Genomic DNA, 25,334 nt, shown 5'->3' on the forward strand with positions numbered 1-25,334 from the left:
CAATTGATGACGACTGATTTATCTGTTACTGTAATGAACGACGGCTTTACAGTTTTAAAACAAGCTAAATGGCTGTTTGAATAGTCATTTTCATTTTTATTCTACAATTTGGTTCCCAGTTGGAAAGGACGATTAATATTGGTTTAAATCTAAAAGGATTTAGGTCTTTATGTAAGACTTTTTATCGTTAAATAAGACAAACGGTGTAATTATTTGATTGATTTCAATTTAAGCCAACTTTCAACCCATTAATTTGATTTAGATACAGTTCTTGACATTATAAATGTAATTAAGACTGCATTAAATCATTCTAAAACTTTTAAATTACTTTCCTTTTTATACCCTTGCAGAGGGTATTATAATTTCAGTCAGAAGTTTGCAACGCAGTGAAGGAGACGTTTCCGACCCTATAAAGTATATATATTCTTGATCAGCATCACTAGTAGAGTCGATCTAGCCAGTCCGTCTGTCCGTCTGTCCGTCCGTTTATATGCAAACTAGTCTCTCAGTTTTAAAGCTATCTGCATGAAACTTTCCCAAAAGTTGTCTTTCTATTGCAGGTAGTATATAAGTCGGAACGAGCCGGATCGGACGACTATAGCATATAGCTCCCATAGGAACAATCGGAAAAATAAATGAAAAAAAATTATAACTTTTCTGTTTTTTAATTTTTTGTTTAGTTCTTCGACATATAGCAATGGTTAAATATTTCAGAATTATGGTTTAAATTTTATCAAAATCGGACGTCTATATCATATAGCTCCCTTAGAAATAATAAAAATATATAAAATAACTATCAAATAATTGAGCTGCAAATCATCATAGCTTCAATGTTTTTAAACATATACGAAAGTAAATCATAATTTTAATGTTTTCAAAAATGTTTAATTCTTGCAATAGCTGCAAGGGTATATGAACTTCGGCTTGCCGAAGTTTGCTTTCTTTCTTGTTTTCCAATATTATCAACTGAAAGGAAAAGGTCAACTCCCGACGATTTCCATTATCAAATACTTATTTACCCTTTTGGCGTCGGCTTCCCATATATTTAGCTTAATTTCAATTTGAATATTCCTCTGTTTGGCTAACCTTTCACACAACTTGTGCCCGGCCGCTGTCAGTAATTAAAATCTGTCCAAAGCCTTGCAATTAAACCCCAAAAATAAAACCAATTGCTAACCCCTCGACACAGAAAACAAAACAAAACAAAACAAAAAAAAAAACATATTACATTGTATATAAACTGGGTATAATACCAACCTTGAGCCTTGAGTGTGGAAGGATCTGGCCTGCTTAGTGGGGGCAACAAGGAGTCAGGAGCGCGGCACACAAAGCAATTAGCAGAAAGGAACGCACGAAAGGACGAAGGGTTCCAGCAGCAGAAGTGGGACGGACTTGTCTGTAAAAAGAGAGCAAGGTAAAATATTTGCATTAGCTGGAAGGCAAATAAATAAATATAATATACAGATGTGACCAATTAAATAGACGTTTTCGTGGCATAAAAATACCTATAAATTTAATGGCTAAAACGATTGCAAAACATTAACATATATATCAATTATAAAAACTAAACAAAAAAAAAAACTGCAACAAAAACAATTAGAAAAATATATATATGGGTATTTTAAAATGTTTGCTTTTTCTTTTTTAGATTGCACTATTTTTTCAACAGCACTGTTTACACAAGGCAAATTACCTTGCCTTGGAAATCATGGAAATCCTTTTTTAATTTCCTTACGCGCCGCAATTGTAATTCGTATCTAAACTGTTTGGCCTGGCTAAATAAAGTTATAAAAGCATAAAGAGCGCGGCTAAACACGCCATACGAGGGATATTGTTGAAAATCTCGAGTGCGTTTCTGTTGCACATAAAATTTCATTGATTACATTTGTTTGCCGTTTGCCAGTTGGGCGCTAAATGCTTTGGAATGGGTCTATATTTCTCATCCAAATAGCCAGTGTTCGTGTATGAGTGTGAGTGTGTGTGTGTCTAGGATCGCTTCCTGTTTACACAACCCAAGACCTAGGGTCCTGGCGCACGCGAACCCCGGAGCAAACACACCAAATTCATGGCCAGGCCACCACGAGAAATACTTAACAAATAAAACGGCGGTAATATATCTTTGTTGTGGGAGGGGAAAATACCTAGAATTATGTGTGCCTAGAAATATTTAAAACGCTATTTATATGCTAATACCAGCGAACACACAAATTCAGGGAAATGAAAACGCCCCAAACTGCATTACAAATACAAAATACCAAACGAAATGCGAGGGCGGTGGTGCAATGGAATTTCTTTTTTTATTTTAACCAAACCGAAAACAGTTTTCACTAAATCCTCATTAATTAGTAGCATTTAGGGCGGCATTTTTTTCCCGCATGCCGCTTTCGTTTCTGTGCGCAGCCACGCCCACCGCCCCCGCTTAACGAGCCAGCGATGCGGCAGCATTAAAGCTACTTAGCATTAGGGACTAAGGCCAGGTACAGTGGGCCCCAGCCCAACCAGCCGGTAACAGGTGTTGAAAACTGGCCAATGACATTACTCAGCACTTTCGGTGCTCAGAAAGAGCCCAATGATGCATGAAATGAACAGGTGTCTGCCTCATTCAATGGGATTACCCAACCATAGATTTACCGAAGGGGGAGCCAACTAAAGTCTTTAAAGAACATAAATCAGTTAAGGCTGATTTTGGCCACAACAAAAAGTTCTTCTATTCCCGTAAAACTTTTTTGTGTGTGTAGAGAACACTTAAAGTTTGAAGCCATGAAATTGAAACTAAGTGAGTGAACGAATTTTATATAAATTGAGCCAATTAATTGTGCTGTGGAAGTGGGGATAAATGTCTTTGAGAAGGGAATTAAGAGAACATATAAAATAAATGTTATTTGGTTTGGTTTTTAACATTATTTCTTATATTTTCCTTGTCAATTTGCTATTTAGTGTTTTTACCAAATACATGTTTAACATTTATAAAATGTTTTTTAGGTGTTTTTACCTACGTTATTTACAATATAAAATCAAAATTCAGTAAATGCTAGCCCACTGTACCACCGCTTATTTTAGCAACACCCAAAAATGTAGGCAACACAAAAAATAAGCACTCAAAGCTGCCGCAAAAAAAAAAGGAAAATATTTCATATACATCGTCAGGGGAACTCTGCCCTTTATGCGACTACAGAACACCATACAAATAAAACATATAAAAACAGCGACAGCGACTAAGACAACACTACAAATGCCATTGGACCAACGACCAACGAGGCATTTGCCTGCATTTAATAACGTTTAGTCTGTGTGAAAATAGAAAAAGAATATTTGGGAACAAAAAAAAAAAGGGGAAAAGGAAAAGCGAAACGGAGAACAAACAAAAACAGAGTATTCCAAATTGTATGGGGAAAAAACGAGAAAAAAGAGAAAATTCCTTCCCCATTTGCCGAGACACGGGACCGTGCAACGCATTAATTTCATTCACACTTGGAAAAAATATCTACGTACATATATTAAAGGCAAATATGCAATAACGGCGTGTTGGAAACAATAATATTTGTCTAGGAACTCGAACCTCGAATGAAAAGAGGGAGACGAGGAAAAAAAAAGGGCCAAAGACCTACCAGCAAAACACATGACAATGCTGCATTCGTTTGGGCATTCTGGGGTTAAGGGCAGCACGGACAAGAAGCACGCGCAGCATGGAAAAAGGCAGAAGACCCAAAAAACAAAGATCCCTGGTCCGTGTTGGTTTAACAATTGTGGGACAACAACTTCAGAGGAAAGCAAAAATGGTACAATAATAATAATTGCCTAGATTGTTGGCTGCCCTCAACAATAAATTATAATTCTTTTAAAAAGTTTTCGATGGCTTCAGAAAAGAAAGTAAACCTTTTTTAATATTTTTGTACTTTCAGTAACCATTCTATAATAGTATAAGTACCATAATTTAAAAGTGCTATGTATTTTAAAAAATATTAAAAAAATCTAATAAAATGTTACAATAAGCTTAGCTATGACAGACAAAAATAAATTTAAGTTCTTTAAAAATTGGTTCGTTGACTTAAAAATCTAACCTTTTTATCATATATATATTTAATTTTTAAAACATTCAGTAAATGTTTTATATATGTTCTAGATCAGCATAGTATAAACACTTATAAACTGAACTATCAATTTTTGCACACAATTTATATTAAAATGTGACTGAAACAACGGCAATCCCTCTGAGGCCATTTGATGACCTTCCTCCGCCCCGAAAACAAATCGCAGTCAAATGCCAAGAAATCCCCTTAGCACACCCCATTTTTTATGGCAGCGCTGATATTGAAAAGATCCAATGCCAATGCTGCTGCAGCTGCTGAATTCTGAACAAACAAAGGAGTGCGGAAGGGGCTTTGTGCATTTGTCTCGCGTTGCCTTGATCCCTAGACCCATTCCATTAGGGAACCATCCCCACAAACACACACCCAAACAGTAGCCACCAAACGGGAGCACATCTCCATCTCCCTACCCAGAAAAACCCAGACAAAAACGAGTGGTGTCACGGTGTTTGGGATTTTTCAATGTGTAAAACTACCTGTCGCTGGGCTGTGTGGTTGGGTTTGGGTTTGGGTTTGGGCTGTGTGTTCCATTCCAACTGCTGGCACTGGCACTGTGAAACTTGGTGGATTTTGGCCTCGCGTTGAGCTGGGCAAAACTATCTTTTAACACGCACAACGCATTATACGAGCACCTTGCATGCACACGTCCATGGCACTAGGACCTGGTCGAAAGAGCGGCAGACGAGGGGGAACAGTAAACGTATTTCCCGAGTGTTTTCCAGCCGCCACCTGAATCTCATTCCTGCAATTTCCCCAACCGCCACTATATATCCCCGCCTCGATTTTACCCAGCTTTGCGACTACCTCCATCTACTTCTTGGTCTTTGCCGGCGACATTTGTTGGCTGCTCTTGCTCTGCACTGCTGCCTCTGCATGGGTTTTTTTCACTTCTGTCGATATACCCTGGATAAAGGGTATTTCAGAATTTGTTCAAAACTTAAGAGAAACTAAAACCATTTTGAATTGATTAGTGGGAAGGTTCATTTCTAAATAAACGGTTTTTTTTTAAACATAATTTTAAATTAATGTGTTGTACAATTTTAAAAAATCTTCAAACTACGTTTAAATGTACGACAGTATTTGAAAAATCCAGGGCTCTATAACATCTGGCAGATTTGGGACAACCAGTCTTTTTATATGTCCGCCCTAAATTTTAAATGCTCTTGTTTATTTAGCACAAAACTATTATATATGCCGAAAAATTCTTGGTTGCCTTCATCAAAACTGAGTGAGTATATGATTCCTAGACCTAATAAAAACACCTTATCAGTAACTTTGAGTATACTTCTGTATACTATGCGTCAATGTAGCTCAAAGAACTATCTCGCTTAGACTTTTTCTTTCCTTTTTTTTTTTTGTCACGGTATAGTTCAGTTAGGTTTGGTTTGGGCTTTGCTCGCATTTGCGTTGGCTTTTCTTTTCAGTTTTTATTTCTGTTAAGTGAAATGTGCAGAAGCTCACACACCGAACCAAAAACGTAGAAAGCAGAGAGAACGTAGTGGAAAAAATATTCCGCTTGCAGCAGTCGTCGTTGCTGGCTGTTCCTTAAATAAATTTAGCTTAGTTTTTGAATGGTTTTTGCACTTGAGAGGTTTATATTTTGCTCTGCGCCCTTCTGTCTGTCTGAATGTGTGTGTGTGTGTGTGTGTGTGTGTGCGAGAGACATTCGAGAATTAGATTTGCATCAGTTGAGTTGGCGTAAATGCATTTCGGGGGCTATGGGTAATCTCGGTGTGGCAGCAACATATTTACGCCTCAACTCGTTCTGCTCAATTGCTGGGGCGTGTGGAAATACTTTCGCACTTTTTGAGTGATTCCTTAGACTTGAAACTCTTGCAGTGAAAAAAAATTAATCAACCAAAAATCTTAGATAATAAAGTTTGGATAAATACAAGCTTATATTTATAAATTTTAAACTAAATGTATTAAGTGCAAGAATTTTGACTCTATTATTGATTAAACTTTTAATAAGTTTTGTTTTAAGTATTTAACTTGTTTTAAAAAAGCTTTAAATTACATATATGAAAAATTTTTTTTTTTTATCTTCATTACAAAAAACCAAAACAAATACATTTGTTTGTCAAAAAATGGCTTATATTTATTTCCTGTGCCCTTTACAACTTATATCATTTTTCTTGACTTTAATTTCTTCTTAAGTTTTCGCATACATTTAATGCATTCCAAACGAAAAAGTTTTCAAGCATTCAAACTTTTATTTGGCACATTCACCTGTTTATTAACATGTCGAGGTCGGGTTTCTTTCGTACGTTAAGATTTATTTTTATCTGGATATCTTTATACGGAACTGATAGTTGCAATGACAAATTGCCTAAGCAGCGACAGCAGAAACTTCAAGCTCGGTGCCACAAAATGTTGCAATTTATGCAAAGAAATGCAGCAACCAAGTTGCCAGCACCGCCCCTCCGCCCTTCTGTTTGGCTACTTTTTATGCTGCCGCAAACAATTCAGTTTGTATTTTTTTTTTGCTTTCGCCGCTGTTGAATGTTGGCCATAAATTGTTGCACACAGTGCGTTTCGTTTGGTTTGGTTTGGTTTGGTTTCGTTTCGTTTTGCAGTTTGCAATTCGCAGTTTTGCAGCATATTTCAGTGAGATGCCCTTTGTTGCTGCTACAGGGCTTTCGTTCGCCGTCGTTGTTTATGCTTTCCATTTTATACTCATACATAAATACATGTTGTGCAGTGTACATGCATAACTATAGTACATATGTACACGTGCTGCACGGCTGAAGTAATTCATAAACAGGCAACTTGGGTGGCACTCGCAATCGCTGCCCTCGAGGCGAAATAAATAAATACGGAGAACAATTCTTAAATTCACGAAAAGGTCCTGATTTATACTGATTGAATGCATAAATCTTGAAAAACAGAACGCCAACAAATGTTATTTCATGAAATATTTTCTTGAAAGCTCCTCTTAATGATCTTACTTTTTTAATTAAAAACGTTAGAGGTCTGTTGAGTTGTTAGAACCTATAAGTGTAAGCCGTTTAAATAAAAATTTATTCGAAAGTACAAATTTACAACTTCTTCAATGCTTAGTTTAAGTAAGTGCTTAAATAATGTTTGTACACATAATTAAGCTCTAACAATAAACGAAGGGGAAAAACATTTAAAAAAGTAAAACAAGCTATATTTAAAATAATGTTAAAAATTAATATTGAATGAAGCATTCAATTCTAACTTTGCAGTCTTTTTTAGGGCAGCAAAACAGTAAAACTCTGTTTTATGTATATTTTTCAGATTATCAGAAATGTTTCATTATTTAAGAATTATTAAATAAACAAAGTAAATATTTGCAAGTTTGTTAATTAACCACATTAAGTTCCACAACTTATTGTGTATAATATTTGAAATTCAAATGTAATATTCTACATTTTACTAATTTGCTGACTTTTTTAATTGATGTTTATTAAGTAAATACATTTTTTTTTGCCAGTGTAGAGGCTCTCCCTCTGAAGTGCCGAAGGATCTGCTCTGGGAGAAATAGAGGGATGACGAAAACTATAGCCCACACCAATCTATGGCGAGAATCCCCGGCTTGGAGGCTTCGCATATTCCGTTCAATCCACACGAGAGAACCCCACGAAACTAACAACTCCCCGGAGAGTATTTATGCGGATGGCTGGACGGGCAGACATATTTGTATTTTTTGTTGTTTGCACATTCTGCGTGCGTTAACTTTTCTGCAGCACTGTGTGTGTTTCTAGCAGCAGTTGCCAGCATTCCCATAGTCATCGTCATCGTCATCGCCGCCGCCATCGCCATAGCCCTCACCAGTCAGTCAGTCAGTCAGTCAGGGGCAAATATTTCGCATCTTTTGTCTATCTTTTGTAATAAATTTTTTTCCCCATCTTCTCATGGTCATGTAATTTGAGACGCAATGCGCAGTGACTGAAGTGTGTGTGTGTGTGTGTGTGTATATATGTCAGGTAGCTAAAAGAAAACTTCTTTTCTAATGTTCATCATACTCATCATAAGCCGCAATATTGCTGATAACCTTTTTCTTTACTCTATCTGAAGGGTATTATAAAAAAGCAAATAATAATTAAATACATCATAATTATTAAATAAAGGAACATTTTAATACGTTTGCTTTGCACTCTAGGACTGTAAATTTTCTATTACTTTTATTATCTCTTAAAATTTCTTAATATATATCTTCCATTCCATTACAAATACATCTTAGTTCGTATAGACTTTCTCCTAACATTTAAGAGTATAACCCTATCGTTAAGGCATTTCAGTTTTCCAAAGCCATCCTTTGCCGCGAGTCTTTTTATTATTATTTGATGGTGGAACGTTGGCGGCCGCCTGTCAAACTCCATTTGCATTTGCCAAAACGTTGTCGAAAATTGTTTCTCTTCGGCTGGCGACTTACAAAAAAAAAAAAAAAAAAACCGAGAAAAGAGATGGAGATGGCGTTCTATAGTCATCCATCCATCTATTTGCCTAATATATCTTCATAGTCGCCAGTTTATGGCCTGGTTGGGCCGACTATAGCTATCTGCCGACGGAATCTGCTGCCCCTTGCCACTTTTTTCCTTTTTGCCACCACACTGCAACAACAACGCCGCTTCTTCTGTCATCGTCTGCCTGCCAAACGGTTGAGATTGTAATTTTTTCGTTTTCAAGCTTCCGTATACTAATGCGACGGCCTCGGAATCGGACTGTGCCTCCTTCTTTTCCAACTCCACTGATTTCTGTCTGGACGGGCCGCTTTTGTTTGTGCTTCATATTTACGACTGGTCCAGTCGGCGGAGCATGGAAGCTGCTACCAGGGCGGCAAAGGCACCGAAAACAAAAATTGTATACAAAATTGAATACAAAGTAAATCTGAATCTAAAATTCTCAGGCACAATCATAAATAATTTCAAGAAATGAATCTTTTGTTTTGGATAGGTAAACTTTAAGATAAATATTATTTTCATTTTCTATTAAACACAGTCAATAACTTGAACTTTCCCGAACTCTAAGTCTCTATAAGTCAAACAAATTGTATAACTCAAGAAGTCTATATCTTAAATTACATAACTTTTTGTTGGTGGCAGATGGTTGGAGTCAATAAGGTTCAACTGTATCTGTCTAAGTTCCTCAACAAATGAAACTGCCGGGATCCATTATATGTTTAAGTATCAACAATAAGGTATTTCTTAAAAGTTTCTCCATGTTGTTAGTTTTTACCATGATTTTTTCTTACTGTTTTTGGGGGAAACACACATTCGCACTTCGTCGAGTATCTCATGCCATCATCTTTTAAACGACGGCGGCGGCAATTCCTCAAGTGTTTTGGCTGCCACTGCCGCTGGTCTCTCCACTTGAAAATTTGGCATCAAATGTCAGCGTCAGCCATCGTCGTTTGCATTTGATTTTTACTAGTTCTCAGTTCCCACCCTCGAGACGGGTCGTCTGTCCATCGGATTTAAATGAGTTTTTCAAATACTTGTGCACGTACGGCCGGTCTGAATTTGTACGGTAGTCGGCGGCAACATCAACAACTTTCTTTTATTCCCTTATCATCTGGCACGCACTGACATTTCCTCTACATAGCCCACCACTATTTGGGGTTCTATTCAAACTTCTAGTCCAAGCCCAAGCCCAAACCAGAACAGAACAGAACAGAAAACTCAACTCTAACTCTGGCTCTGGCTCTCAATTCAATTCATGCTCTGTCATTTTTAATGAATCACTTAATTGTCGTCCAAGTTGGGTGGACTTGAGTACTCGAGTGTTTTCATGGGATCTGGGATGGGGCTCAGATAGTGGGAATCGAGGGAGGATGCGACTTCACAGGCTGCCAAAACAGTCCAGAAATCTGAGAAGCAAAGATGTTTCGCTTGAAATGAAGTCGCAACGATCCGAAAAGTGGAGTTTTGATGAGGGATATTTTCTGGCTTGAAGAGATTTTCTGATCTGTTCTGCCTCATCTTGATTGAAAGGAGATTGAAATCGAGATCTTTGAACATATGGTTTTTGTTTTTTTGTTTGAGTAGACATTTTTTTGCACAAGTAATTCCAGGTTTTAAGTATTAAATATTATAGTAGTATTAAAATGACATATATACTTATCATAAAATATGACATGACATATATAATTATAATGTCATAATAATGTTTATTATAATGAAAACTACTAAAGACTCAGATGGTTAAATATTTACTAACAGTACTGAGTACTTACTAAATTAAAAATACTTTAAAGTAATTAAAATTCCATTGGCCAACTGGAAATACTTGAGTTATTTGTAAAACATAAACGGAATCGTAAACTGTAGCCTGTCTCCTTCACAATCAACACCTTTTCGACACTAAATGTACGCCCCAGACCAACTCTACTAGCCCATAAAAATTCCGAACAGAAACTGAATTCCCGAAAAACCCCATTCCCCAGGGAGAGGACATTGCAACTCCATCAAAACGGTTCGCACAACATGAAATTACTCATAAAAGTGCGACCAAAAAAAAAAAAAAAAAAAAAAAAAAAAGGGAAGAAAAAAAGAAACAAGTACATCGTATACGTGTAGAAGTGAAGTGTCTCGTGGCTGTCGTTTGACGTCAACATCTCTCTGGCCGCCACATCCTACATTTGATGCCGGTGCTGTGTTGTTGTTCTGGAAAGTGTTTTTACCCATTTTTGGCATGGAGACCACGACAACACTCTTTGGAACTTCGCCTCGCCTCGCCTCGTCGCCGGCGGCTTCTAACAAATTTAAATTGTTTTCAACTTAATTTCGGGGCCCAGTTATCGTGGCCGAGTGTGTGCATCTTCATCAAGACAACTGGCTCCTCTAACGAGGCCCCACATATTCAGAGTTTCTTAGCCCTCGGAAAATAAATTGCCTTTGGAATTTAGAGCACGGAATTGCCGTAACAATAACTGTAATTTATGGTTAAGTCCTCGATAAAAATAAAATGTTTCCCTTAAATTTTTTAAGTTAAATATTTTAAGATATTTTAAGTTTTAAAAAAGTTAAATTTTTGTTTTAATATTGAAAGTGTGTTTCTTAATTTTAAACACTTTTCAATTGTATATTTCAAATTAGGGCTTGAAATAAAATTAATTTTACTTGGTCAGCAAATTTAAAAAACTTTTGATAAATCAAACCGTTTATAGAATGAAATTCAATACTTTTCGTTGACTTAATTGATCAACAATTAAAGCACTAATTTCCCAGAATTTATTACCACATTTATACGACCCTATATCTCCTTAGAAAAACATAAACAAATGAAATGAGGCACGCAAATATATTTCAACCGAGCATAGAACTTAGAAACTCGATGAGGTATCCCTGCCGTCAACTCGGCGGCATCTTCATCATTTTCCACGCATGATTCGGCATAAAATTTCGTTCACACCATTTAATTTTGGAGCGCGAGGCGACAGTGGGAATATGGTCCGAATTTAGAAAAGATATGGGAACGGGAGTGCTATATTGTTGACATTTTGGGCTCAACACTCGTGGCACACGCATCAGCAAGTTGTGTGAATTATAGTCGGTTGTTCGAAAAGGAAGGAGGAGCCTTCCTCGGTCCTCTGGTATTTATGGAGAACGAGATGGGATCGTAATAGAGAGGACATATGGGCATGACACTCAGTCCGTAAAGGTCGGCCGCTAATTAAGTGCAGCCGAACATGACTTTTTATAACTCAGATTTATGTTGATTTTATGGCCGCCCAGCTCAGAGGGGAACACTTGAGGCTGGAAAGGCATCGACTTCCTTGGCTGCTGCTTGGCTTGGCTTGAGATCAATCAGCGAGGCGATATATTTGATATGTAATTAAGACAAACGTAACTGTTTATATATCTCTGCCCCTTTGGGTTGGCGGTGCACTTCTAAGGTTCGCATTTCGTTGTTGTAATGCTATGAAAATTGATTGAGTTTTACAGCCTCTAATTCCACAACACTTGCATATGATTAGAGAGTGCACCACCAGCATTATAGCAAACGGTGGGAACTCAGTGGGGCACGAAAAATCCAGAAACCAGAACCGTAACCACATCTTTGCCGTGCAGTTTTGATTATGCCTACAACATTTTCTGTTTGCTCAACTTTCTTCCCTCCACTGGTTTCCGAATATGTATTTTTTTCTATTGGTTTTTTTAATTAGCACTTTGTAGAAAACGCTGACAAATGTGACAGCCGAGAGTCCACACATTCCATTAGTCTGTCAAAACTCGTGGGGAAAGTTCTCGACTCTTTTATTAGCATAAAGCCCGAAATAAATGCATTTTCCTGCGACAAAAAGTTCATTTTATATGTAAAAGGTAAACACGTGAAATAAACGAAAATTTAATTAATTTTGTAGAATTAGTGGCCATTAAAAAAAGCTTTTTAATTCTAAACATTATTTGTTGGCCTCTTTTTGTTCATTATTTACACAATCAAACTGTACAGTTTTTACACATGAAGAACTTTAATTTAGCACTGTTTAGTAACAAAATTAAATTTAACTACATAATAATAATGGTGAATTAAAAAACAGACTTATTGTTTTCATGGCTTTTAGGGTCAAAAAATGTACGCTTAATAAAACAAGAATATATTTTGCATAAATTTAAAACGAATTTGGCTTGAAGATAGGAAAAAATGGTAAATTGTTTTTTTTATTTCAAATAACAAGAACTCTACGTTATTTATGATTTCGAATTGCAACCGCATTATTTATAAATACATTAAAAAACATTATTAAATAAATAAATATTTTAATACATTAAAATACATTATTACATTATTAAAATATAGTCATTCCCAGAAAATTTCTGAAATTTCACCCTCAACCGCGCAATTTTGCTTTGATTCACCCATTCAATTTGTGAAAGCAAATGCAATGGCAAATGCTTAACTCGTTTCAGTTCACTCTGTCGCGCTTAAAGCGGCAAATTTAATTCCAATTTAATTCGAGCCTAATCCAAGGCGCCAGCCAAGAAAGAAGCATTTCCCATAGCATAATCCTCTGCTCTGCCCTACTTAGAATAATTTGAAAACTTTAAGCAGCAACTTTTTACCAGCGAATGCAGCTGTGACGCGATTGCTTCAGGGCAGGGGTAAGTGGGTGTTAATCAGTGTTGCCTAGGTAGCAAGAAGTAGCTGTTATGCTATAAAATACAGCAAAAATTATACAAACATGAATTTAAGAAATCAAGTAAGGCATTCATTTTGACTTTGTGTTCTATCAATGTTATTTAGCTAGAAAGATAAATTTACGTATAAACAGCAAGCAATAGGTATATAAAAAGCTAAATATTTAAAAAGTTCTAATGCTCTTTTAAATTTGCTATAAAATAGCTAGACTGACACTGCTTTGGGTCTTAGTCCGTAATTGTATCTGGCCAAAGTTGTGGACACTGGAATGGATCATCCTGGGTCCATGGGCCAGTTTATGCCTACGGTTATCACATCATTATTCAAGCATCAACTGCTGGTCTTCCTCTTGCTAAAGTCTTTTTTTGCTCACATTTTTTATTCGTTTTTCAGAGGGCCTTTGTCTAAGCCAAAACTTTAGTTAAGCCACTTGAGCGACATTGTTGAAATCGGTAATTTGCCTGCCTCGTCTCTCGATCCGATTCTCGTTTCTCTCCCTCGTGGCCATAAAAAAAAAAGCGACGAACGGCTGGCGAAGACGGCTAACGACTTGAAAATCCTTATTAATCACAGAGAGTCGTCGCGGGTCCGGTCTCCTCTCGCTCATGGCCATAAAAAGTCAATGCTGCCACTGATAAGCAAACGGGCGACATGGTCAACAGACGCAGCAGCCAAAGCCAAAGCCACAGCAACAGTAACAGTCACCAAATAAAGCCAGACAGACCAGATATCGGTTGCCTTCCTACCTCCTTTCCGCCACAAATCCCCAACTCATTTTCAATTAATTAAATCCAACAACATTCCAGCACTATTATCTTGGCATATCTCAAATATTTCCTTTAATTACGCCAAGCGGAGAATAAGGCCAGGCAAAAGTGTTGGTCGTAACAACAAAAATCTGACACCTCGAACAATCAATACATCATCATAAGTGCGGCATGCAAAAAACAAACAAAAAAAATGAAATAAATAAGAAAGAAAGAAAAAAAAGGAGTAAGGAAAAAATAAGTAACTGACACGCACACACAATTACAGGCACGATCACAAGGACTGGGCCACTCCGTCTTCTCCTTCTAATGTAAAAAAAATTTATGCCATTCAAAATTAGCAAAGTGTTATCTAAACGCATAAATTACATGCACGTACAGTGGGAAAAGTGGGTGGCGGAGGGGTTCTCCTGGGTTGCATGCAAATTGCCAGCGAGCCTCCTCACATGTTTCCACAGGATACATATACTATACTATGTGTGTGTGTGAGTGCGATAAGTTGAAAGACATTTTGCTGAAGAAGCTGCCACAGCAGCCAACTAGTTACTATGTATACAGAAGAGGTCAAAATAATAGGAGTAGGATGCCTCTTACAAAATACTATTTAGTTGAACTTTGTAACATATATTAATATTAACGGGTCCCTAGTAAATAATACAAAGTATAATTTTGGTTTTAAAAATAAGTGTTTGTCCTTAAATAAAAACCATTAAAACATCCAAAAAAATAAAAAATAGGAAAAAAACTTATTAAAAACGAACCACCATTTAAGGCTCGTAATATTGTCGAGTTAATTATCAATCTGACCAAACTGTGTAATCCCAGAAACGTGGAACGTTCCGATTAAAATTAAAAACTGCTTCTTTTCATACCCATATCTTAAAATATAAGCTACTAAAGTTTACCGAAAAAGCGGTTAAAAATTAAAAAAAAAACAAATCTTACACAGCTAAAATAAAGGTTTTAAACTTAAAACCCTATTATACTGACCACACTTGTATGTTGTGTCTATGTTAGTGTGGCAATGCGGCATAAACGATGCCAACAACTGATTGTGACGTGAACTAAGCTCGTAATGAAAGCATATATACAAGTCGGCCAGACCAGAACTGAACGGAATATAACCGAACTGAGCTGGACAGAAAAGGAGAAAAGAGAAGATACTTGGCCGGGCACAAAGATTGCCAATAGACTCAACTTCCATTCTCCTTCTCGTCTCCTTGACCAAGATGACAACGTGGCCATGGCTTTGGCGTCGCTGGCGCTGCAATGGGCCAATTGCCTGTCGCCGTCATGTGAAGAAGTGCCGCAGAGCTCCAGCCAATTCCACGCTCGGTGGTGAAAACCACACAGGAAAAAGCAAATAGTCAAAATTAAAAATTAAATTCACAAATATTGACCAGGAAAATTGTTCTCATGCATGGATTTAAATCGAACAGATAATAAAGCGCAAATGAAATACAAAAACTATTTTAATATAATCGTTTATAAATTTCGTAATTTTATCAGTAAAAAAAATTTTATTACACATACTTCTTTAATAGATTTCAGTCTGTTAAATTTAAACATGCAACAAAAAAAAATTGATGGTTTTTAACTAAAACGCTGACGAGTCCTTATTACAAAAGTATATTTTAAAAAAAAATCGAAACTATTTGTGATTTCCAAGTCAGTGAAAAAATATTTACTATTTTAATATTTTTATCGAAAACGTTCCTACAACAAAACATTTTTAAAAAATGATTAGGTTATTATTATTAAATCCAAATCTTAATCACATAAAATATAATATTTATAGCATAATAACCCAGTTATGACCACCGTAGCCCACGCAACCGTGCTGCTCGTTCGCTGCCTACAAAGCAATCTCCCAACGCAGCAGCAGTCCTCCAAAGTTCCAGCAAACCAAACCGAAATGCCGCATGGACTCCATCGCCGACTGGGACTCCCAGTCTCTTGACTTGGACTGCGACTCAAGATTCGCGACTCTTGCAATGGCACGACTTTGGCGAAATAAGATATAAGCACGACATAAATGGTACTTTATATCTGCAAGATATTATTTTTCCAAACATACACACAAGGTTTATGATTTTCTCCAGATATTTTGTCATCTTTATTATCAGAACGCGACAGAGAGGAAGTAGAGGAGTCGTAGTCTATGGAGGAATACAGGTAATGGCATAAAGTAACCAAATAAGCACAGAGCAGCTGAAGATGCGACTAACCGGTGTCATGGGAAGAGGCCAATGCCAAGAAAATATAAATACAAGCCCAAGAACAAGGATGGCTGCGTGGAGAATTGGCCATTGAATGCCAGAAGCTGAAGCAGAGCAGAGCATAGCAAAAGCTGGAGGCCAGGTGAGTGTCAGGCCGAAAGGCAGGAAGCAACTACAACACTTGACCAGCAGTCGTCTTGCGATTCTGCAGACGACACCACAATGGGAAATGGCACTAGCACACTGCCAATGCGAATGCGAATGCGAATGGGATTGGCAATGGGAATAGGAATAGGAACAGGAATAGGAATAGAAGCAGTTGCGTACTTTACACTTGACCAGTCCACTTGCAGCCAGCCAAGTTTCAGCTGGCCCAGGTTACAGGTTACCCCTTCTTCTCCACGATGCGTCATATTTACGGTTCGGTCCTACACATAAACAACATTATTTGCCACCCCACACCAACTCGGCCCTGTCATAAACTAGTTTCACACACATCTATATCTTTATGTGCACAGAGAAAAGTATAAATTATAGGAAAATATTGGTTGTAGAAAATTTTATAAATTATATATAACTTTATAACTATAAAATGTAGAAAAATATTTAAAAACAAAAATATTGAATTAAAATGATTTAATTTCAAAAACCAAAGATTGATCAATCTAAAATGATAAGGTAAAGAGTTAAATAGTTTGAAAACGTTTAATGCATGTTTGAGCTATTGAAAATACATAAAAGATTTAAGTACCATGTTACTGTGTTCAAAAATACAAATTTAAAGTGATTTGTTTTAAATTTTGATTTAGATTTACATTTAATTTAAGTAATTTTTGTGTGCTGTTAGGCATTCTAGACTGATGATAAAACTGTCAATTATCATGATCAAATTGTAGCTCATTTGACTTGTAAAGCTCACAATTTTCTATAAAATTTATTTTTTACTGCACAATTTCTTTGCTGTGTACCCCTTTTCCCCTGTGTACTTTAGCTTGGAACTATATTAATGCGTGAGCATACACAACTTGGCTACCGAGCACCATTCCTCCACCCCAAGCCATCAAGCTCTTTGGAGGGTTTTCCATATATATATATATATATATATGTATATATATATATACATATAACAAAAGGCGCCGTCCAGGGCATTGAGGCTTCGCTTCTTTGTTGTTGACTTAGGCCCACGCCAAGAGCTAGAAAGGCTTCTTCTTCCTAGAGTCCGAGCATAAAAAACCACAAAAACCAGAGCTGGCATATTGCCGCTATTGTCTTTTATAGTTTCCTGGAACATTTGCCGCTTTGGCTTCCATCTCGAGCCACAGCAGCAGCACCACCACCACCAATAGTGTGGTGCAATATTTGTGCCCGAGAGCTTTCCCTGCGGTTATTTCTACATAGTGCCTCGTGTGTTATATGTCTTCGCGGTTGCCATACGAACAGTTGGGCCCGAATCTATTGCCGTATTCTTTAAATATGATTTAAAACTTTACCGCAGCCATTTGCCAACTGTAATGTGACCTAGTTAGGGGTGGACTGTGGGTCGATATGGTGGCCTATTGTATAAAAAAGCAATAAAAAAGTTTTTAAAGACTAAGACGGAAAAACTTTGACTACTTTTCAATTTTTGGGCTTTGTTTGAAATTATAATTCTATAGCAAAAGTTTGTTTACAAGTTTTTGAAGTTTTATTTTAGTCTCTAAAAGTCCTGTTTAATCAACTAGTTAAAGAAAACATAAAATCTTGACAACATAAAAGATTAACCTAATTAATTTAATTAATTAAGAGCCGTCTGTTATTTTAAATCGTTTTTTCCAATTTTTTGTAGCAAGAACTAATCTAATTAGTTTATTTTTATGGTTCAGCCTAGGCATTTCTTTTAGTACACCAAATTCCTTTAATTTAAATTGCATATCAGATTGACAGTTACGTTCATAGACTTCCCCCACGTAAAAAAATACCATCACGAACTGATTTCATTTCCTCAAAGTTCAACTCCCGAACGGCCTTCACTTTTATTCAATTTCAATTCCAAAGAGATCTATGGGCTAACGAATATCCAGGGGTATTTTAACGTTTTCTCTGTGTGGAAGTGTCGTGTCTCAATTTTATGCGAAAACAAAAATCAATAAAAACAAGACCGACTGCCAAGGCGACAATAGAGTTCATATATATATAGAGAGAGAGTTTTATGCCAATAGGCTAAATCTGATTTCCCATTAGGGCACAGTGGGCTTCCTCGCTTTTTTAGTAGCTTCATTCATCTGCAAACATAAACTGCACCATGGGGTGGCTCAGCTTAAGCTCAATCTGCTCGGGGAGTCTAGTTTAATGTGGCACATCAAAACTTAACGACAACACCTACTCCAGTTTGTTTTATGGCCACAAAATGAAACAAAAGACCGACCCGAATTTGTTGGCTAGCTGCTTCTGCTGATGCCCTGGAACCATGCCAAATGGCAAAATCGGACAGCTCATAATTTTACACAATTGTTGCCCCAAAACTTATGAAACATGCATGTCCGTCGACTCCCTAAAAAAAAGCCACAAATTACGACAGCACCAAAAAGGCACTTCAACCGGGCATCAGGCACACACACAAAATTCAACAAAACAGACTACGGAAGACGAACAGAAAGTACTCGAGAGGGTATCATTAAAAAAAAAGCGCAAACCCTAAAAACAGAAAAACCCGAAACCAAAACCCACGAATCTTACTCTGCAGTTGAGTAAATGCTGCAGCGGCGTAACGAATTTTTATTTGACTTTTTTCTGGCCGAAAAGCAGTTGCCGCCTTGGACTAAAAAAAAAAAAAAATAAAACGAAGCAAAACACAGGAGAAGAAAAGCCAGATAATACAGTTGATAATAATCCCCAGCAATGTAACTCAATCTCGACTTCTAAGCCTCGGCCAATGCGATACGCAAGCGGGGCAGGACACGATGTAAGGAGAACACAAAACGCTAAAGTGCACAAAAAACAAGATGCTGAATTTATTATTTAAAACGAATAGTAGATGTTCTAGTAAATCGTAAGACTAACTAACTACAAAATTCGTTGGCAATGCAAAATTTGAAATTAAATGAAGAGGGAAAATTAAGGACTCTAATATATATTTTCGTTGTTCTTCTTTATTTTTATATATTTGATTTTTATATATTAACACAAAAGATTTATTTAGCGCTGATCTTCGAAAAATAAATTTTATTAATTATCATGTTTTATACATTTTATGAATATATTAATATCCTCCAGTATTCGTTGCATTTAAATAGCATTTAGCACTAAGTTATTTTTATCAAAAAATCTAGTTCTAAAAACTGTATCTAAAAAGCGTATCTACAGTCAACTTATCGAATTCCAGATATTAACCTAAAGCCTGGCCATGGCTAAAATAATGTGCATGAATGATGAAATGCAGCGAAGGCTGCCAAGAAGCGGCGCTCACCGAAGATGCAAGCGGTACACACACAATGGGGCGGCGGCCGCGTGGCACAGGTAGGGGCAGGTAAAAGGGGGAAAAAAAAGAAAAAAGAAAAAAAAACCAAAAATATATATAAAGAAAAGGCAGGAGCGGAGCGAAAGGGGGGACTTTGACTGGCTTTTGGACAATGGTACGGCCTGCTATTAACGTCCAGCGCACACATGAAACAAGATATTTGTACCAGTACCCGATGAAGTATACTTCTCCGTGGCTCTTAAGTCGATGCTATTATAGCCTGCAAGTCTTCGACTTCGATTTCGACTTGGACTTCTTCTTCATCTCGAACTGGCACTGGGACTCTGACTTTGGTTGCGACTGAGACTGAGACTGAGACTCAGGCAGAAGGCTGTTGCAAGACAGCGGAACGGGTTTGTCAGTTTGACTTTGACTTCTCGCTGGCCGGCAAGTTTTCGTGATTGCACTGAGCGAAAACAACTGAAGATCTACAAAAAATGTAGTTTTGTTTTCATTCCAAAAAAACTTATTCCTAATTAGTTTTCTGGCTAACATTTAGTTTTCTTTTGTTTCCTTCTCGGATTTATTTTATTTCATGTTTTTCTAAAACAATTTTTTTTGGATATCGAGAACCTTTTCTTTCTGAAACAAACTATTTTTAAAATTATTAAAATTTAAATCATATAAATAGCAATGTTTCAAAAAAGGATGTAACTATGCTATCAGATACCTAAGTATACGCAAACGTTTTAGATATTTAGCTGTGGCTTAAAGGTTTTTTTCTCTACAGAAGGGTATCTTTTTGTATTCGTTTTTTTTGTTATATTGTTGAACTACAGACACCATTTTTTTTGTCAGTGTGATGATGGAACTCTGGGTGCTGCCTTCCCGCAGTTTCATTTTGGGCCTCTTTTCCCTTTTCTCCCCCAGATGTGTTCATCTTTGGCTTCGTTTTTTCATTTTTCTGGTTCTTCTCGGCCATACACAAAACGACACACGCTGCATGCGGTGAGGTCCGCGGTGCGATACTGAGACCGAAAACTCCAAGCCGAGGACCCAAGACCGGACCGGACCCGGTGTTCTGCCGACCGCACCGGTGTGAGTAATAGGCGGCGTTGCCGTTGTAGTAAATGAGCTTACCAGGTGATACCAAAACACAAAAGAAATTATAGTAATCAAATCATTTTTATGTTAAATTATGATCGACAGCAGGCAGGCGATGCGATGCAATGCGATGCGAAGCGGACCCTCTTTTGTGTCCATTGTGTATCTTTAAGATACACAACTGCATGATGGGCCGTGCAGTCAGTCGTAGTGGGTTTTTAATGAAACTTTATACTAAATAGCAAATTGTTGCTGCTCTTGTCTTTTGGCTTTATGTGATGTGTGTGGCGGTGGCCGTAAGTTGTTCGTTGTTGTTCGGTGTTTGCTGGTGTTGCTGCAGCTCTAGCCACGGCTAATTATCTTTTGGATTGCAACAAGTTTATTAATGTTTATGTGCTGGTATAGAGAGACGAAGCCGGGCTAAAATTTATTGTTGCTGTGCTTCATTGAGGCGCGGCGGCTGTGGCAGCGCGATTTTTAAAAGGTTTCAATGAACATTTATTATGATTGCAGGCCGGTCCCTGGTCGCAGGTTCTCCGATCTTATGGTTTGCTCTAGAGGCCAGCCTTTGGCTAATAATAAACATGTATACATAGTTGTTGTTGGCTAATATATCAACATTGGAGCTCCAACAAAATAAATGCTCGTGTGTTCTCGATCTCTTTTGCACAAAGTCTGCACTTTGCCAGTGTTTATTCATTGTGCCAAATCCATAAATCATGGGAATTATGTTTATTCGACTGGGAACACCCAGCAAGTGGAGTTTCAGTTGTAGTTTTTCTTAATGAAAATGTTAAAATAAAAAGCAAAATAAATCAATGGAAATAATAGAGAAGAGGACACATGCACATAATCCGGATGCCGTTCTGAGTGGATTTTAATTAAATTTTGTTTATGTGTTTGTGATTTAGAGCGCGGCAAACATGAAAAGGTTTTCTTTTTTTAATCGTTCTCACAGTATTTTTTTTTAGATGACACATGCATGCAATTTCAACAGCAATCAGTCAATTAAATGCGAGCTCCAACGACTGCCATTCATGGTAAATGGGTTAAAATATCTTTGAGTTATTACTCTCGAGGAGAGAGTGTTGAATGTTGATTGGTAGTGCGAGAAACTTAATTGCATTTCAGAATCTTAAGACTGAAGAGACTGCTGAGTAGGGGACATAGATTTATTTATCTCAATAGAATACCTTTAAGATTAAAAAAAAACCTTTTAAATAACAGAATAAAGATCCGGTTTATCAATGGTGCAAACAAGTTTTAAGAAATTATTGTAACTAAACACGAAAATTAAAATTAATTCACGTTGTTAAAGTCTGAAGATAAATATTAACAAGAAAATTAATTTAATAACAAAACCAAAAATATTTGTTCAAGTTATGTATGTTATTTCATACACTCAAAAAGGCAAGCCCATACGCCTTATAATTAAATATTGTTAGGTCTTTTCACGTCTAAGCCTTTATCCTTCAGCATAATAAATTAATTTACCAAAAAGGCTGGCGAATTTCTCATAAAATAGAAAACAAACAAAACCTTGACATCCAATAGACTAGATATAAGTCGCATAAATTTTAAATTGATTTCCTCACACACGCCTTAAGGTTGGAAAAATCGGTTCGAGCACTTACATCTGCAAATAGAGAGAGAAAATGGGAAACTTAATTAGTTAAATTCACAAACAAAGGCAAACACAAACAGAGGCAAACAGATAGATGAATGAAAAAGAGACTCCAGAGCCAGTTAGCAGCAGATGAAGACAAATAAAAGTGAAGTGGAGTCAGGTCCAGTGTCAGGTGGAAAAGTAAGGTAGAGTGCAGATATCAACTGGGGATAAGGACCATGCTAGACCAAAGATGCCCAAGATACTCTGGTGTTGTGTGAATCCCCCAGAGAGTGCAAAAGGATGCAAGCCGTCACGTAGTTGTTTGGCATGTGACGTCACACACACACACACACACGCGCACACACAATTGCAGACATTTTAATGGCTAATTAAATTGAAACAGAGCAATGCTCTTCCACAGCCACCCAGGCATCTGTTTCCCATTTTATTTCTTTTTTTCCAACGACACAATTACAAATTGCCTTTCACAGCTGCAATAGTTGTGCTTGGAAATGGTAAATGGCAAATGGTCTGGGATCTTGAAATAGTAAGAGGGCGCTAAAGATAATGAAACGAATGGCAGGAATCTTAGTTCATTAGGTAAAGAGCTCAGGTGCAATCGGAATTTTCAATTACTACACCATACACAAAATTTCTGTTGAAATTTATTTATATTTTTTTAATTTCTAATTTTGTCAAGTATTTAAAATTGGACTATGACTTATTCATATGATTAATACTCTCTAGCAGTTTTCTAAGTTTCATTCCGGAAAGCTTTAAGCGCACATAGACTTTAAATTAAAACTCTTTTAAAAGCCAGCTTCTTGACTTGATTTTATGATTAAACACATAAACCATAAATTGGCAACGCCTAGATTTTAAGTAGTAGCTTTCTGCTCTTTTATTTTTTTATTATATAACATAAATGCTATCTGAAATCTTCTGCAAATATTTTTCAATTTGCTGAAAATATTTTCACCATGCCATGCCGTTTAGTATTTTATCACCACACAAGGAAAAGGCAACAAAAATCTTCAGAATAAAGACTAGAGTCTAGACCATAAGATATAATCTTTATAATGGTTCATAATTTTAACGATTCATTCATAAATTCTGCGCTTGATAGTTCCCAGTTTATTAAGTTAAATCATTTCTGAGTCATAAAAGTGTTCTTAATGCCACACACACAATCAGCGGCGCACACAGAAAACCACCGAAATAATCAATAAACTGTTGACTTTATTATGCGGCTTAATATGCAGAGCCTATATCGAATTAAATTGACCAAAATGCCGGGGATAAACGTGTGTCGGTTCATCTTCAAAGTGAATAAATCGAAATGTGTCGGTTTCCTCGCCTCCAAAAGCTGCCAAATTGTTTCCCAAGAAGCGTATCGTGGTGTTGCCTTTTTTCTGGTTTTGGACAACAGGAAATCGCTGGCAGCCTCCGAATTTTCAAACAACGCTTTTCGGTAGATTCTAATACAGAATGCTAACACCTTCTCCGCGCTCCCCAGCAAGTTCAACCATTCGACCGTTTTCCTAATCTCCCTGGGTCTCTGCTGTATCTACTGGACATGTGAGAAATGTTGCGCATGTTCGGACAACTTTTTGCACGATAATTAAATATTTTTAATTGCTGCCATGCACAGAATGCTGCTGCTTCTACTGCTGCTTCTGCTTCTGCTTCTGCTGCTGATGCTGAATGCACTGAGGCAGCTTCGCAGAGGAGCAAAAATTATTTCCATAAAAGTGCAAATCATTAAATCTTTAGCCGCAGGAACATAGCTCTAATATTTGCCAGAACCATTCGAGCGCATGTATCTACCAGATGCAGAATGTTTCTTTCCCTTTATTTTATTTTTCTTCCACTGCTTTGCTTTTCCACAAATCTGGCTTGCATTTTCGGATATATCAGAGATTTAGTGGCTTGGAGGAGTGGACAGAATTAAGGCGCAGTCGCAGTGGCAATGCCACACAGTGTTGCTAACGTGGCTATTTTCTAGGTGGCTTTGGTTATTTGAAAATATATTATTTTTATTTATTAATGCATATATAGGAAGAACGTGGTAAATGTTATTTAGAAAAGATTTAGTTAAGCCGTTGAAGCTAGTAAGTTGTAAGTTAATATAAAAAAAATATTTAGTTAAGCCATTTAAGTTTTTTATGATTTTATATAGGAAAAAAAAAACTCTAAAGCATTTTTAGGTTCTTGTTATGAACAAGTATTTATATATATAAAACAAATAATATATATAAAATTTGTCCAATAGAATAGGAAAACTATGCTTTCAGTTATATTTTTATGACAAAAGATTTTCAATTCTTTAATTTCTTAAAAAAAAAAAATAATAATATATATACATATGTGATTATAGCTATATTTCCAGTCTAATGTATGGTAACCGACACTGTTTATCAGCAACAGAAAACACGGAGCAGCAGCAGAAGTAGAACTTTGTGTGAGTTGGTTTGTTTGTTTTACGCTGCCATAAAGCTGAAGCCAGTTTTGTTTTTAAGCATACATCGCACACAGACCGAGATCCCCACCTAACCCCTGCTTAACCCCGTACCTACACCACTGCTGACTCGTTCGTATGGCTTCCTAGCCGTTGCAGTTGCAGTCAGAGAGTTGCACTTAATGCATTTTTCAGTAGATGCTTTTTTCATGAAAATATTTCGTGAAATTATAGCTTGGCATTCTACAGCTGCCCTCCCCAAAAGACTCTTCGTGAGCTGTGGCTACTTTGGTCTATAATCGTATTTATAAGATACAGTTTTGCTTTTGTCAAGCCACTTCTTCAGCATGGCATATTTAGTGCGTGTGTGGATGGCTTTCCTTTGTGGGGCAGCTCTTAAGAGCACCGCAGCTCCGGTAGCAATGTGATCTTGGAAGGTGATTCATAAATGAGTTGCGTAGGTGTGAAAACTACCGGTATGCTAATGAAGCTGTTGAACTATGGGAAAGAATTTTTCTCCCTGGAAGTCTGAGAAAGTCTGTAAATGT

At 36.9% G+C, this 25,334-nt stretch overlaps 1 protein-coding gene across 5 annotated transcripts in view; it reads right to left on the reverse strand.

Annotated features, from left to right (window-relative positions):
- LOC128261732 (uncharacterized) overlaps positions 1-25,334 on the reverse strand; it is a 78,094-nt gene that overhangs the window by 24,184 nt on the left and 28,576 nt on the right. For 2 of the 5 annotated variants that reach the window (XM_052995565.1, XM_052995563.1), the window contains exon 4: positions 1,258-1,396. The exons of the other annotated variants lie outside the window; for them this stretch is intronic. The gene's annotated coding sequence lies outside the window, so the exon portion shown is untranslated. The remainder of the gene's footprint in view (positions 1-1,257; positions 1,397-25,334) is intronic. 5 annotated transcript variants of the gene reach the window in all.

Source organism: Drosophila gunungcola, unplaced genomic scaffold, assembly GCF_025200985.1.
Source record: "Drosophila gunungcola strain Sukarami unplaced genomic scaffold, Dgunungcola_SK_2 000001F, whole genome shotgun sequence".
Lineage (NCBI taxonomy): Eukaryota > Metazoa > Arthropoda > Insecta > Diptera > Drosophilidae > Drosophila > Drosophila gunungcola.